Source organism: Carassius gibelio, chromosome B2 (assembly GCF_023724105.1).
Source record: "Carassius gibelio isolate Cgi1373 ecotype wild population from Czech Republic chromosome B2, carGib1.2-hapl.c, whole genome shotgun sequence".
Classification (NCBI taxonomy): Eukaryota; Metazoa; Chordata; class Actinopteri; order Cypriniformes; family Cyprinidae; genus Carassius; species Carassius gibelio.
The window spans coordinates 4,736,359-4,749,633 of NC_068397.1; positions in this window are offsets into that span (position 1 = coordinate 4,736,359).

Sequence of the window (13,275 nt, forward strand, 5' to 3'; positions counted from 1 at the left end):
AACCCATTAATTTCAATCCATTCTCACTGAAAGACAAAAACGATGTCATAGACATAGCAATAAAACTCTACGGGATTAAATATCTGACGCATGAGATGGAATACAGCACAGCACTGCGGTGGATCGTGTCCAAGATGACCTGACAAACCAGGCAGAGTATTAACACATAACATACACCAGATATATGTGAACAGACACAATGGAAACAAAACATTACGCACTGAGGCATCTGGCAGTGAACCTGAGACTGTACAGGGAGAGTGCAGAGAAATGCCATTTTCTACAGTAAGAGTCGAGTTTTAAATAGGAAAAAAAAAAATCTAAACTCTTTGGGCATTTTTGAGTGAGATGCTGACGGTCTAAAACAGATTCAACGACTGGCTACAGGAGATTGGCTGAATGGATTTGAAAATGGTAAAACTCAATTGGTTAATTGTTTAAGTTGGAAAATGAGCCTTTTTTCAAAAACTCCCGTCCTTTTAATTTCTGTCTTTTAGAGATTTTTCATATTTTTCTGATGTGAATGCCATGCATTAGGTGTATTATATTTTTAACCGTATAATAGTCTCAAAAATAACATACTCCGTTCATGTTTTCTGAATATCATATGACGTTAATCATAAATGTCGGTAAAAATTAAATGAATTAAGATTGTTTAAGGCAGTGGTTCTCAAATGTGGGATGGGTACTAGTGCTACTCAGAAGAATCACTAAATTAAATATAAATTAATGCTAATTAACATTTTAATTTAATCTTTATTTATTTATTTATTTATTTTTTTGAAACTTTTCTACTTAAAAATAAAATATGAAATGCATTTAATTCAAGGCAAGGTTTTTCCTGCATAAAGAATTATGGCGAATGTCTGTCAAATTTAGTGCCATCTCTGGCTGTCGACACTGATCTATATATATATCAGTGGCTGTCGATAAAAATCAAGACAGGTGGTTACATGTTCCTATATAACCCTTTACCACCGACACGGTTTCTATTGCAGGTTCAATTCTCAACTGTTCAACATGTTCATTGCACAAATCTCTTGTAATGATACTCATTAGTAAAACATGTTTTCACAGAAACTATAGTTTTTCACCTAAATAAAAGATCAAAGTTTTCTCTTGCAAATGCAGCATAAAATATGCATATATGCAATCTGCCATCAAAATTATTTTTTGACATCTAATTATTATGTTTACAGGTGTGACGTAATGACGCAGTGCCATGATCAAATTTCCCGCCCAAAACCTATCCAGTTATTGTCATCGATTTTATACAGTATGTTTCCAAAATTGTTTTACAAAATTGAGAATGTGGTAGTTAAAGTTGTTGTAAAGTCATTTGGTTTTTAAACTTATTTTGAATGTACAATGTTGCTCTTAAAGGTGCCATCTGTCATGTCTGGCAAAAAAATCAAGTCATACTCCACATTCCATACCATATGGGGGCAGTATGCCTCAATAAAGTGAATTGGTCTACTCTAGAGTAACAAACGAGAAATGGCATAAGTCTCTATGCTCCGCCCCTACCTTCACAACAACCCTAGAGCCATAGCCGAAGCCTAAGAGGACGTTTTGCCTCCAGAGGAACGTTGGGTGATGTCAAGTGATTTTGAAACATGACATCTTCACGCTACTCCTCTTCACCTTTACCAGTGAATATGTTCATATTCGTTTTGTTCATATTACATTTTGAGTTTTATATACACATTATTTGAATTAAAGCTGCAGTAGGGAACTTTTGATGCTCTAGCGGTTAATAAACAGAACTGCTTGCGTCTTGCGGAAGAACATCGTAGCCAGAACTACTTCTCTCTGTTTATGTCTATGAAGAATCACAAAGGTACTGTGTTACTCCGCCGTGGTACCCCCGGAGCAATCTAAAATAGTCAGAATATAAACACTTATTATACGTGCACCCTAGTGATTCAGGACAAGCCAAAAACACGGTTTGGAAAATGGATTCATGCTGTACTCGCTTATTATATAAATTTTTCTACATTTTGAACACAAACAAAGTTACGGACCGCAGCTCTGATTGGTTATTTTTTACCGGGAGCGATGGAATTTCTGCAAATGGCAATAGGAACACTGGGAGGAGCCAGAGGAGCTTGATTTTTTTCACAGATTATCTGTCTCATACTCTACTGTCAGGACATAATGACAGGTTTAATAAATATGTAAAAAATATTTTTTTACAAAAGTTCCCTACAGCACCTTTAAATTAATTTGACAGACAGCATTCTCACAACAGCTGATGTTGACCAAGCTAGCGCCAACCAAGGTAACCAGAGCTGCCAACCCTCAAGCATTCACCGTGAGACACATGCAATTGACTCTTTTCACACGCTCTCACGCCACACATCAATTTTCTCACGCACAGAAAAACCACGAAGCAAAGACCAACAGACTAGACAAAGCAGGTTAGTTATGATATAAAAAAATGGGTAAGTTATAGCTAGCTAATTATCAAACGCAGCTACGGTTAGCCATCGCTAACATTAGCACGTTTATCGAACAGCCTTCGATACATTTCTATGTTATAACTTCCTGAAAAAATACACAAACATATAAAACAAACTTCTAGCGAAATACTAACAGCATCTAACTTACCAATCCAAAAGAAATTTTGCAAGTTCGGAGTTGAGCCTTATTTCTTTCAGGTCCATCAGTTGTTTCCAGCGATTGAAAGCAGTGCTGATGTTTACTCTGGTTCGGCTCCTTTTATTATCGGATCTGATTTGTGATTCCGAGCGCGGTTGTTTCCCTGTAGCGGGTGGAGGTCTCTTGCCAAGGGCATAATATCAACATTGATCCAATTTGCTAAATTGAAATATAATCCAACAATGATTCAACTATGGTACGTTGAAATGTACACAAATATACATTGTATATAAGTAAACTGTATAATTAATAATTTTGAACTCAATTCTAGTTGCCCTGTCTCTTTATGATCTCCTCTTGTTTGCTTTGGTGTGGCTGGTTAAGTGAATGAAAATATAGGGAAGGATATCCAAACACCGGCCCACCTATCTTTAATCAACCTCAAATATGGCTTTTCATCTGAAAGATGTATGTAGTAACAACTTTACATGGCTGCTAAATATAATGTTAACCTAGAAAATAATTGTCTGCGTAGTGTGGAAGCTGAAAAGTAGCAAGCTCACTGTGGGACTGATGGCACTGCCAGTGCACTCACTTCCTCTTATAATACTCCGTCGTTTTGGGTCATACAGATAAAAGTTTTACATCTTTCAAATCTGTAAAGACTCTACGTTTATTTGTGTGCACTCCAAATAACAATGAAACTTTGCGCTTCTTTAAAATAAAGCAGAGAGTATGCACATTCTGCTGTCTCTGTCTCTGAACTTGAGCGAGAAACTTCAAAACTCTGAATGAAAAATGTATCTACAGAGAGAGAAATGTCTACTTTCTGTCACAGGTCAGGGTGCCCTCTGACTCCCTTTGCTGTCTGTGTGTCATGTCTTTTTTTCAGCAGTTTGTGATCATTGCAGTCAGCACTGGGGCTATGCTAATCACTGGGTGCCTCTACCCCACCTGTCGCTGATTACCCATTTCTTTCATATTTCTCTTCCATCCAGTTCTTGTTGTGAGTAGATTGTTTTTGTGTTTTATGTGTTTTGTTTGCTAGGTGCTGGTTGTATAATTCTGAGGTGTGTGGTGGGAGGAGCGAACGACAGACACAGTGGGTGTGGTGTCAGGCCTCGGAGAGGCTTTTATTAACAGAAAATAAAACAAAAGAGGGAATAAAAGTATCCAAAGGGGGAAAGTGTCCAAAATAAACAGGGAATCTGGTGTCCTCATCTTGCTACGGGGTTCGTGTAGGTGGGGCAGTGTTCATGAAGGAAGAGTCCAGGTAAGGGGCAGAGTCCGGCTACCGCACGTGCTCCCCTCTTCAGTCCAGGGCACGAGGTGCGGGGACTTCTTCCACCGGCTGCATCCTTCTCACTGGCCGCGGCACCTGTAGGGGATAGATGGCCTGGCATTCTGGCCTGATGGCCGTGTAAACAGGTGCGGTTCTCGTCCGGACCGCGGGTCCGGCAGCTCACATCTCTGGTGGCGCGGGAGTCCTTCAACGCACCCTTCTTGGACCCATGAGGAAACCAGTGTGCATGTACGAGGAAGAGACCGCTCTCCCAAGGAGAGACACATTGGGCTTAATCAGGTGTGCCCCATCACACGCCGCCAACCCTGGCTCATCCAGCACCTCTACTCTCTCACACACCCACTCCTGTCAGGAGCCTGGCGATTTAGGACGGGGTTCTGATGATAATTAGGGAGGAGGCAGCTGACTCTTAACAGGTGTTACATTCACCTCTGTCTTCCCTGTTCCCAGGATGCATAGAGAGAAGGACTGCCCTCTCGGCTTCACTAAACTCTCTGCTTCACTCAACTTTTTGGTCCTGTGTGAGCGCTGAGTCTTGGGCAATCTTCTACTTTCTTGGTTCGCATCTAATTGCCGAATGAAGTTGGATTAACCAACAGTTTATTTATCCTTTGGATAATAAACTTTGATTGCATCTAATCCTCTGACTTTGAGTCCTCTGTTCTCATTACCCCATCACAGAATCTACTTAACAAAAATTATGGACACAGCAGAGGAGGATGAGATGCACCGAATCCTGATGCAGCAGGGTGAACTTCTGGGTCAACATCAGGAGGAGATCATGGTTTCCTGCCGCTCATACTCTGAGATCTCTCTCCAGCTTAACCAGCTGGTTGAATGGTTGTATCTGCTACACAACAGCCCTATCACGGCTCCTACAGTAACCCCTTCTCCTGACCCTGTTGGATCTAGTGGCCATTGCGCTGAACCATGGCTCAATCCTCCTGCTCCTTACCCGGGTGAGCCCAAAACTTGTCGCTCCTTTTTGTCCCAATGCTCTCTGACTTTCTCGCTACAGCCTTCCTGTTTTCCTATGGAACAATCCAAGGTAGATTTCAACATTATGCTTTTGGTGGGTATAGCGAGAGAGTGGTGAATGGCTATGTGGGATAATGAGCACAGCTGCTGTTTTTTGAGAAAAACAGCTGTCCTCTTTTGAGAGTTTCTTGAATGAACTATGCAAAGTGTTTGATCGCTCAGCTCAAGGAACTGTAGCGGCATGAGCCCTGGCACTACTACGGTAAAGAGAGGGCTCAGTGTCCAGTTACTTGATTGAGTTTCAGTAAGTCCCGAGCTTCATCTCTGCCTCCACACCACCCGTACAGCTGTGCGATAGACCTGTTGCCTGGCATTTTTTCCTCCTTAGGGCCATCTTTACTCTGTGTCCGGTCCTGAGAGGGAGGCCATGATAAGGTATATTCACGATACTCAGGTAGCTGGCATCATCCGACCCTCATTCTCTCCAGCTGGGGCAGGGTTCTTCTTCGTGGAGAAGAAAGATGATTCGTTGTGCCCCTGCATAGACTATCCAGGGTTGAATGACATCACAGTGAAGAATCATTATCCTTTGCCATTGATGTAATTCGCCTTCGAGCTCTTGCAGGGGGCTACAATCTTTACGAAGTTGGACTGCCGCAATGCTTATCGCTTAGTTCAGATTAGGGAAGGGGATGAATGGAAGACCACCTTTAACAACCCCACTGGGCACTTTGAATATTTGGTCATGCCGTTTGGGCTTTCTAACTCACCGGCAGTCTTCCAGGCACTCATCAATGACATGCTCAGAGACATGGTCGACCGTTTTGTTTTTGTATATCTGGACGATATTACAATTTTCTCCCAGAATGAACGTGATCATCTCCAGCACCTCAAGCGAGTGCTCCAGCAGCTACTTGAGAATCGGCTATTCACCAAGATGGAGAAGTGCAAGTTTCACGCACTGGGATTTATACTCTCTCCCAAGGGTATCCAAATGGATCCTGCCAAAGTAAAAGCAGTTGCTCTCTGGCCAACCCTGGATAGTCGTAGAGCGGTCCAGCGAATTCTGGGGTTTGCCTATTTTTACAGATGGTTCATTCGGAACTTTAGTCAGGTTGCCTTCCTCTGACCGATCTCACCTTCACTAAGCAGCTTTACGGTTGGTCTTCGTAGGCTCAGACTGCATTTGAAAACTTAAAGAGTCATTTCATTTTGGCTCCCATTTTAACTACACCTGACCTATCTCGTCAGTTCATTGTGGATGTGGATGCATCAGAGTTGGGGGTTGGAGCTATTTTGTCCCAAAGATCACCCTTTCAATTTTAGTAACCCAGCCCTCTGGTCTGAGCGTTACACCACTCTCCCCGTGCCCATTCTGCCTCCCCAAAGGGTTGTAACAGCGGTCACATGGAGGGTGGAATCCAGGGTCAGAGTAAACAGAGTAAATGTGAAAAGAGAACATTTTTCTTTTGTTTAGTATTAATTACATCGGAGATACTTTACTTATGGTCACCAGGACAGTAGAGGATGTGGAGATGGCATTTGATCATCAAATAAATATTTACATTGTGTTGCATAACCACAACCACAATTCAGTGTAAAGTGACGCAAATCTTCTCATAATAGCAATCACACAAAAACAATAGAGCATCTAGCTTGAGGAGACAGTGGAGCCTCTACAGTAATAAATGCTTACCATCCAGGTTTTGGATTTGGATTTGGTGTTTGAGGTCAGGAAGCATCAGCTCATCTGCATGATTTGACATTAGAGCCGCGGGGTCCCTGTCACAAGGTTTATCCTCCAGACACTGTCTGACTGTCCAGCTGTTTGAACACACAGGCCCTCCACTGGGTCAAGAGCACAGGATAATAGTTTCAATAGCATTTACATAACTAACTGTCTTTATTCATGTTTGCTGAGAAAACAATAAAAAATTACCACCAATTATTTTGTAACTCCATTTTGCAAACTCATGGGAGATTTTTTAGTCTTGTATAATTTCTGTGAGTGATATTTTGAAATTGTTGGTAAACATGTAGATTGAAGACTTTGGATGTTGTATCATGTCTTATAGGGTATATTTTTTATTTATTTAAGTGTTTAAATCAAGACACCAACATAAGGATTATGTGTTGTTGTTGTTGTTGTTTTTTCGGCTTTAAGAGGATATAATATATTTTATGAACGATTAAATTTACAATTACATTTTTTTTTAGATAGGCAAATTATGTCCTTTGTTATCAGCTATTACTGATTTAAAGGGGGGGGTGAAATGCTATTTCATGCATGCTGAGTTTTTTACACTGTTAAAGAGTTGGATTCCCATGCTAAACAAGGACAAAGTTTAAAAAATTAGGTTTTACGTTTAAAGGAGTATTTTTGTTCCATTTTCCTTATATGGGTCCTAAGGGCACTTCTGCCGGAAGAGCGCGCTCCCGTATAGCAGAGCACTGAGAGCACAACAGACTTCACTGATCAGAGCGATAGCATCGCGAAATGTCACAAAAGAAGTGTGTTTTTGGTTGCAGGGCATGACAACCCTGCACAGATTACCAAAAAAAAAACAGCATTAAGGGACCAGTGGATGGAGTTTATTTTTACAGAGCATCAATGGAGTTATGCAAGTGTTTTTGTTTGTTCCCTGCATTTTGAAGATGCTTGTTTTACAAACAAGGCCCAGTTTGACGACGGATTTGCGTATCGTTTTTTTCTTAAGGATAATGCAGTCCCAACGAAAAAGGGTCACGATCGTGTGTTGAAACCGCATGCGGTGAGTAAAACTGCTTAAAATATCTGTGCCTCCGTGTTAGTGCGTCCCCTCCCATGCCATTGTTACATTTACATTTACATTTATTCATTTAGCAGACGCTTTTATCCAAAGCGACTTACAGATGAAGACAGTGGAAGCAATCAAAAACAACAAAAAGAGCAATGATATATAAGTGCTATAACAAGTCTCAGTTAGGTTGACACAGTACACGTAGCATGGGATTTTAACGAATATAATAAATAAAAAGAAAACAGATAGAATTAAAAAAAAATAAAAGAATAGAGCAAGCTAGTTAGAGGTCTTTACACATACACACACACATACATATACAATTGCATAATAAATGAAAAGAAAATAGAATACAAAAAGATTAGAAAGGTAGATAGATTTTTTAAAGAATAGAATTAGAATAGTGAGTGTTAAAGTTAGAGGGTCAAATAAAGATGGAAGAGATGTGTTTTAAGCCGATTCTTGAAGATGGCTAAGGACTCAGCTGCTTGGATTGAGTTGGGGAGGTCATTCCACCAGAAGGGAACATTTAATTTAAAAATCTTTGGGATGGCACAATCAAGCGACGTTCACTATGGGAACGCAAGCTTCTAGAGGGCACATAAGTCTGAAGTAACGAATTTAGGTAAATGGGTGCAGAGCCAGTGGTAGTTTTGTAGGCAAACATCAATGCCTTGAATTTTATACGAGCAGCTTTTGGAAGCCAGTGCAAATTGATAAACAGAGGTGTGACGTGTATTCTTTTTGGCTCATTAAAAATTTATCTTGCTGCCGCGTTCTGAATTAATTGTAAAGGTTTGATAGAATTGGCTGGAAGACCTGCCAAGAGATCATTGCAATAGTCCAGCCTGGACAGAACAAGAGCTTGAACAAGGAGTTGTGCAGCATGTTCCGAAAGAAAGGGCTTGATCTTCTTGATGTTGAATAAAGCAAATCTGCAGGATCGGACAGTTTTATCAATGTGGTCTGAGAAAGTCAGCTGATCATCAATCATAACTCCAAGGCTTCTGTTAACTTAGCTATCGGCGTAAGCACATCAAGTAAACAACATGTTGGCATCAAATTGCATTTTCCACATGTACACCTTAAAAAAAAAAAAAAAAAGACGACATAAAGTGGAACTTAGTCATTTTCCAAAACCGCTAAGCAAATATATACAGGTTAAATACATACTACATAAAGACGTCCTACTGTAGTCCAGCCTCTGGATCTGATTCTGGATCATAAATAAACGGCTCAATCTGACTGTTAGCCATGGTTTGTTTTAGATGATGTTTTTTCCCTCACGGTAATGTCACAGCTTCCACATGCTCTCAATGCAAAAGCCTACTCACGCTCGTGATTCTTTAGCCCCGCCCACACGCCACGCCTCCAGCCGGTCGTGTTTTTCCAGGAAAAAACGGTACAGACTATCTTTCTCTTATGAATATGATAAAACTAAAGACTTTTTGGAGTTATGAAGGATGCAGTACTACTCTATAGGTACTCAAGATTAACAGGATATTGAGTGAAAACGAGCATTTCACCCCCCCCCCCCCTTTAAAAAACTTGAGGGCGCGAGGTCAGCACGTGAAACCAAGATGAATCGCCATATCTGACAGCTTTTACTTCACCTGATCCTAATCAGTTTCAGAGAACCTCGTTAGCAATCCTGTGAGGAGCAAGGGTAAATCATCCACGAAGCCTTAACAGTAAGTTATTCAGAGAGTCAGAAATGAAAGAAGCAATTAGTTTGGGGCTTTGTGACATCACAAGATGATTACTTTTTATATATGAGTGGGCCTTAAATGTTTTTAATAAAACAAGTTCTCTTTGTAGAAAATTTGGAAGCCCTTTCACACCTAAAAGTTTAATGAATAAACCTCAGGCTGAAGGACAAGTAAATTCATGTCTGTACAGTAGAACTGAAGCACAATTGTTAGTTTATCTAAAGTCTTTTTTGCTTAGTATGGTTGAACTGGAGCATCAAAGGTCAGCAAAAGTAGCAAAGACAAAAAAAAAAAGTTATTGTGCGCACGTTTTAGTACATCGAGGGAACGAATTAGTAAATTGTGCATATGATTTTAATGCATTCCTTTACTAGATAATTGAAAAAAGTAATCTGATTACGTAACTCTCATTACTTGTAATGCGTTACCCCCAACACTTCTATTAAAAGTGTGTAAAATGCATTTAACTGTTCAACTTTTAACAGATCATATTATTATTATTATTATTATCACCGTGTTGATAGTTTTGTTGCTATGGTTACACATTGTTTCATTGGTTTTATTCACCTGTTGCTTATTTAGTAAACTGTCCATGCTGTATATTTGTATAACCCTCTCTCTGTCCATTCTCATTTGTGTTTAGTTGATTGATATTCTCCAGTTTCTCCAGCCTGTTTGTGGATTTTTGGTTTATTTTTTAATAAAAGAGGCTGCTGTACATGATCCTGCTTCAACTGCTCGTCCTTGCTGAAGTCCACTGTTATTATTGACTGACTGATGAGCAGGAAGGCACCTTCACTGCAGTCAGGGAAATGAGTGGGTTAATTCAATAATCTCCACACATCAGAACTGGAGCTCAACCTTGTGATAAACAGTGTTCCAGTAAAGTCATCTGGATGAGCTAAGTGCTGTTGGGGGATCCTGAGCAGGACAATGTTCTGCTTTACTGCCCTCAGAATCCTGGCTAGCCGCTAGCAACTGAAAATCTGTTGAGATTAGAGGGGAAATGTAGTGGAAATCCAGAGAGAACAGTCGATTCAGTTCATTTAAAAGTATTGTTTCTGCTTATGCATGTGACCTGCTGTGTGTGTCTGTGTGTGTGTGTATGTGTGTGTGTGTGTGTGTGTGTGTGTGTGTGTGTATAGCATGCTGGAGAATGAAGATGCAGCTGTTTGAAGTGCAGTTTGAGTAATCTGTGTATAAAGAATCCAACGAATGGTGAATGAAGAATGGGATCCAGTGCATGCCTCTGGTATTTCGAAGTGTGCTGTAGTACACACGCTTTGCTGTTTAATTTACAGGAACTCATCCAAGAAGACCCAAGCAGGACTAACTGTCTGAATGAGATGTTTAAAATAATGGTGCAAGCAAACAGTTGGCTTTCATGGTATTTTTTTTATTTTATTTTTTTTAAGTAAGTGGCTACCAACAACTTTATGTTCAGCAGAAGAAAGAAACTCACATGTGTGATGGCAGATTTGTTCAAATTCTTTTCCATCATATTTTTCCGTAGTTGCTGGGTAAAAAATTTAAATAAATAAATCTGGGATACATTAAGATAAAAATCAGCTATGTCATAAAGGCATGTTATAACTGAAAGGCTGAACAATTTTTAATAAATGTACTTTTAATAAATGCCATTTCAGAGAAAGTTGTCACATCAGTTGATTCAATATTGCTTGCTTAGTTTTGAAGTTTGCCGATTTGTGGATAAATTACATAGTGTGAAAACATGTCCTGCTATCAGGTCAACATATCCAGAGATGTGGTTTTTCACACTTTTTCTGTAATTAATTGCACTTAATTGCCCCAACATTAAAATGTTTAAATTATGTTCACACTGAATTTTTTTAAATGAATGGATAAAGGCATAAAGATGAGACTATGATTTCTGAATAAAAGCAGGTAACACCTATACTGGTTACTCTATTAAATGTGTGTGTGTGTGTGTGTGTGTACATACAGTATACTGTACATATAGTCACGTATATTTAGTCATGTCTGTAAATCTGTAAACCTTAAAAGGGTGATAATTAGCCCCAGTCTCTCTTAAATGGATAGCAAAACACTAATCTGATGTCTAGACATTAGCACACACGCTCCATGGCATGCAGAAGACATTCAATTTGATTCTCTTTCACAATTATAATTGAAAATATACCTAATTTGCATAAGAATTCAAACTCATCTGAGTTGAACTGGTTCATTTGAAATAAATCATGCATATCATGGCGTTTGTCACACAGCACTGAATAATTTTCCAATTATGAGGAAACAGATTATTGTCGGATGATCCCTTGGCTTATCACAGTTCGAAAGATGGTCAGGATTGAGGGTGTGAAGAACTGATCCAAAACAGACAGGCACTTGAGGAAAACTTCCTCCAGAGCTCGCTGCAGACGTCATCCTTCAGATAAACAACAAGCCGTGCCACACAGTGTTTCACATGCTGTGTTTGTGATGCTCTATTAGATGCTTTCTTTTAGAAGTCTGCACTATTCTTTAATCTGAAGATTTTGCAGGTGCTCCAATTGGCCAGAGCTTGAAACATGAAAGAAGTGAACTGAATTATTGCAACAGCTTTACTAGTACATATACCTGTTTATTATTAAAGATATAGTTCACCCCAAAAGAAAAAAAATAATAAAATCTGTCATTTACTCACCGTCAAGTTGTTACAACAAGAAAATATATTTTAAAGAAAGTATGTAACCCAAAAGCCCAAAAGCTTCATTTGTGCTCAACAGAAGAAAGAAGCTCATACAGGTTTGAAACAACTTGAGGATGAATAAATGATGACTAAATTTTCATTTTTGGCTGAACTACTATGAAATTGGCTATTTCTCTCACTGGCCATGTTGATACAGTGATAATAAAAGGCATATATTCTGATTTTTTGACCTTGCTTTGTTTTATTTGAGGATGTTTCCTGTGAAGAACATTTTGCTATGTGTTCAACATGCAATAAAAGTTTTCCTGTGCTTGTGCTGAAGTGGTGGAGGGTTTCCAAAACACTGTCAGCGTAGCGCACGCTTCCTTTTAGGGTTATTAAACACAACAAGAGTCCTCCATTTTGTGTTAACGCAGTCTGAGTGATGTGACATGGATTATTATTACAGATGAGGTCACTTTCTTTTTCATGCCCTCAACATAATGAAAACAATGTGCACTTTAGCATATGGAAAAAGGTCTTTTGAAACGATATATTTAAGTGCGAAGTGAATGTTGTGTGTGAGTATGTGTGTGTATGTGTGTGTGTGTGTATATACACACACACACACACACACACACACAAATATACATACATACATATATTTATTAATTTTAGAATATAATTTCAACTCAGTGTTGTTGATACACACCACACAGGCCTGATGTGTACAAGTTTTAACTAGTCATTATTGATACCATGTTAAACACTTTGTTTGGGTAGGATTTTTTGAAACTTGGAAAAAGAAGCATTTTAGGATTTTTGGGAGAAAAAAAAAAAAGCAGAGAAAAGTTAAATGAAATGAAGAGGAAATAATGAAGGTTTTACACTGTTTCTAGATCCCCAATCAGATGTAAGCAAATGTGTTACACTGAGCATGTGAACTCCTTTGAACAAAAATAGATATCCTTTCTTCTTCGGATCATGCTGGAATCATCCGTGGATCATCATGAATGGATCATCAGGTTTTGCACAAACTAGTAAAGTCTCATGCCAGTTTCAGTGATGCTATCATTACAGTAAAACATGCGTGTATTAAACCTTTTTCCTAAACTAAAATTATGCATGTAATATTCTTTGATATATTTACAAATATGTATTATATAATTATCATTGATTTTAGAAATGTGTTGTCAGCCTTGCATATAAACATGCATGTCATAACTAGGGCGAGAATAAATGAAAGCCAGTGAA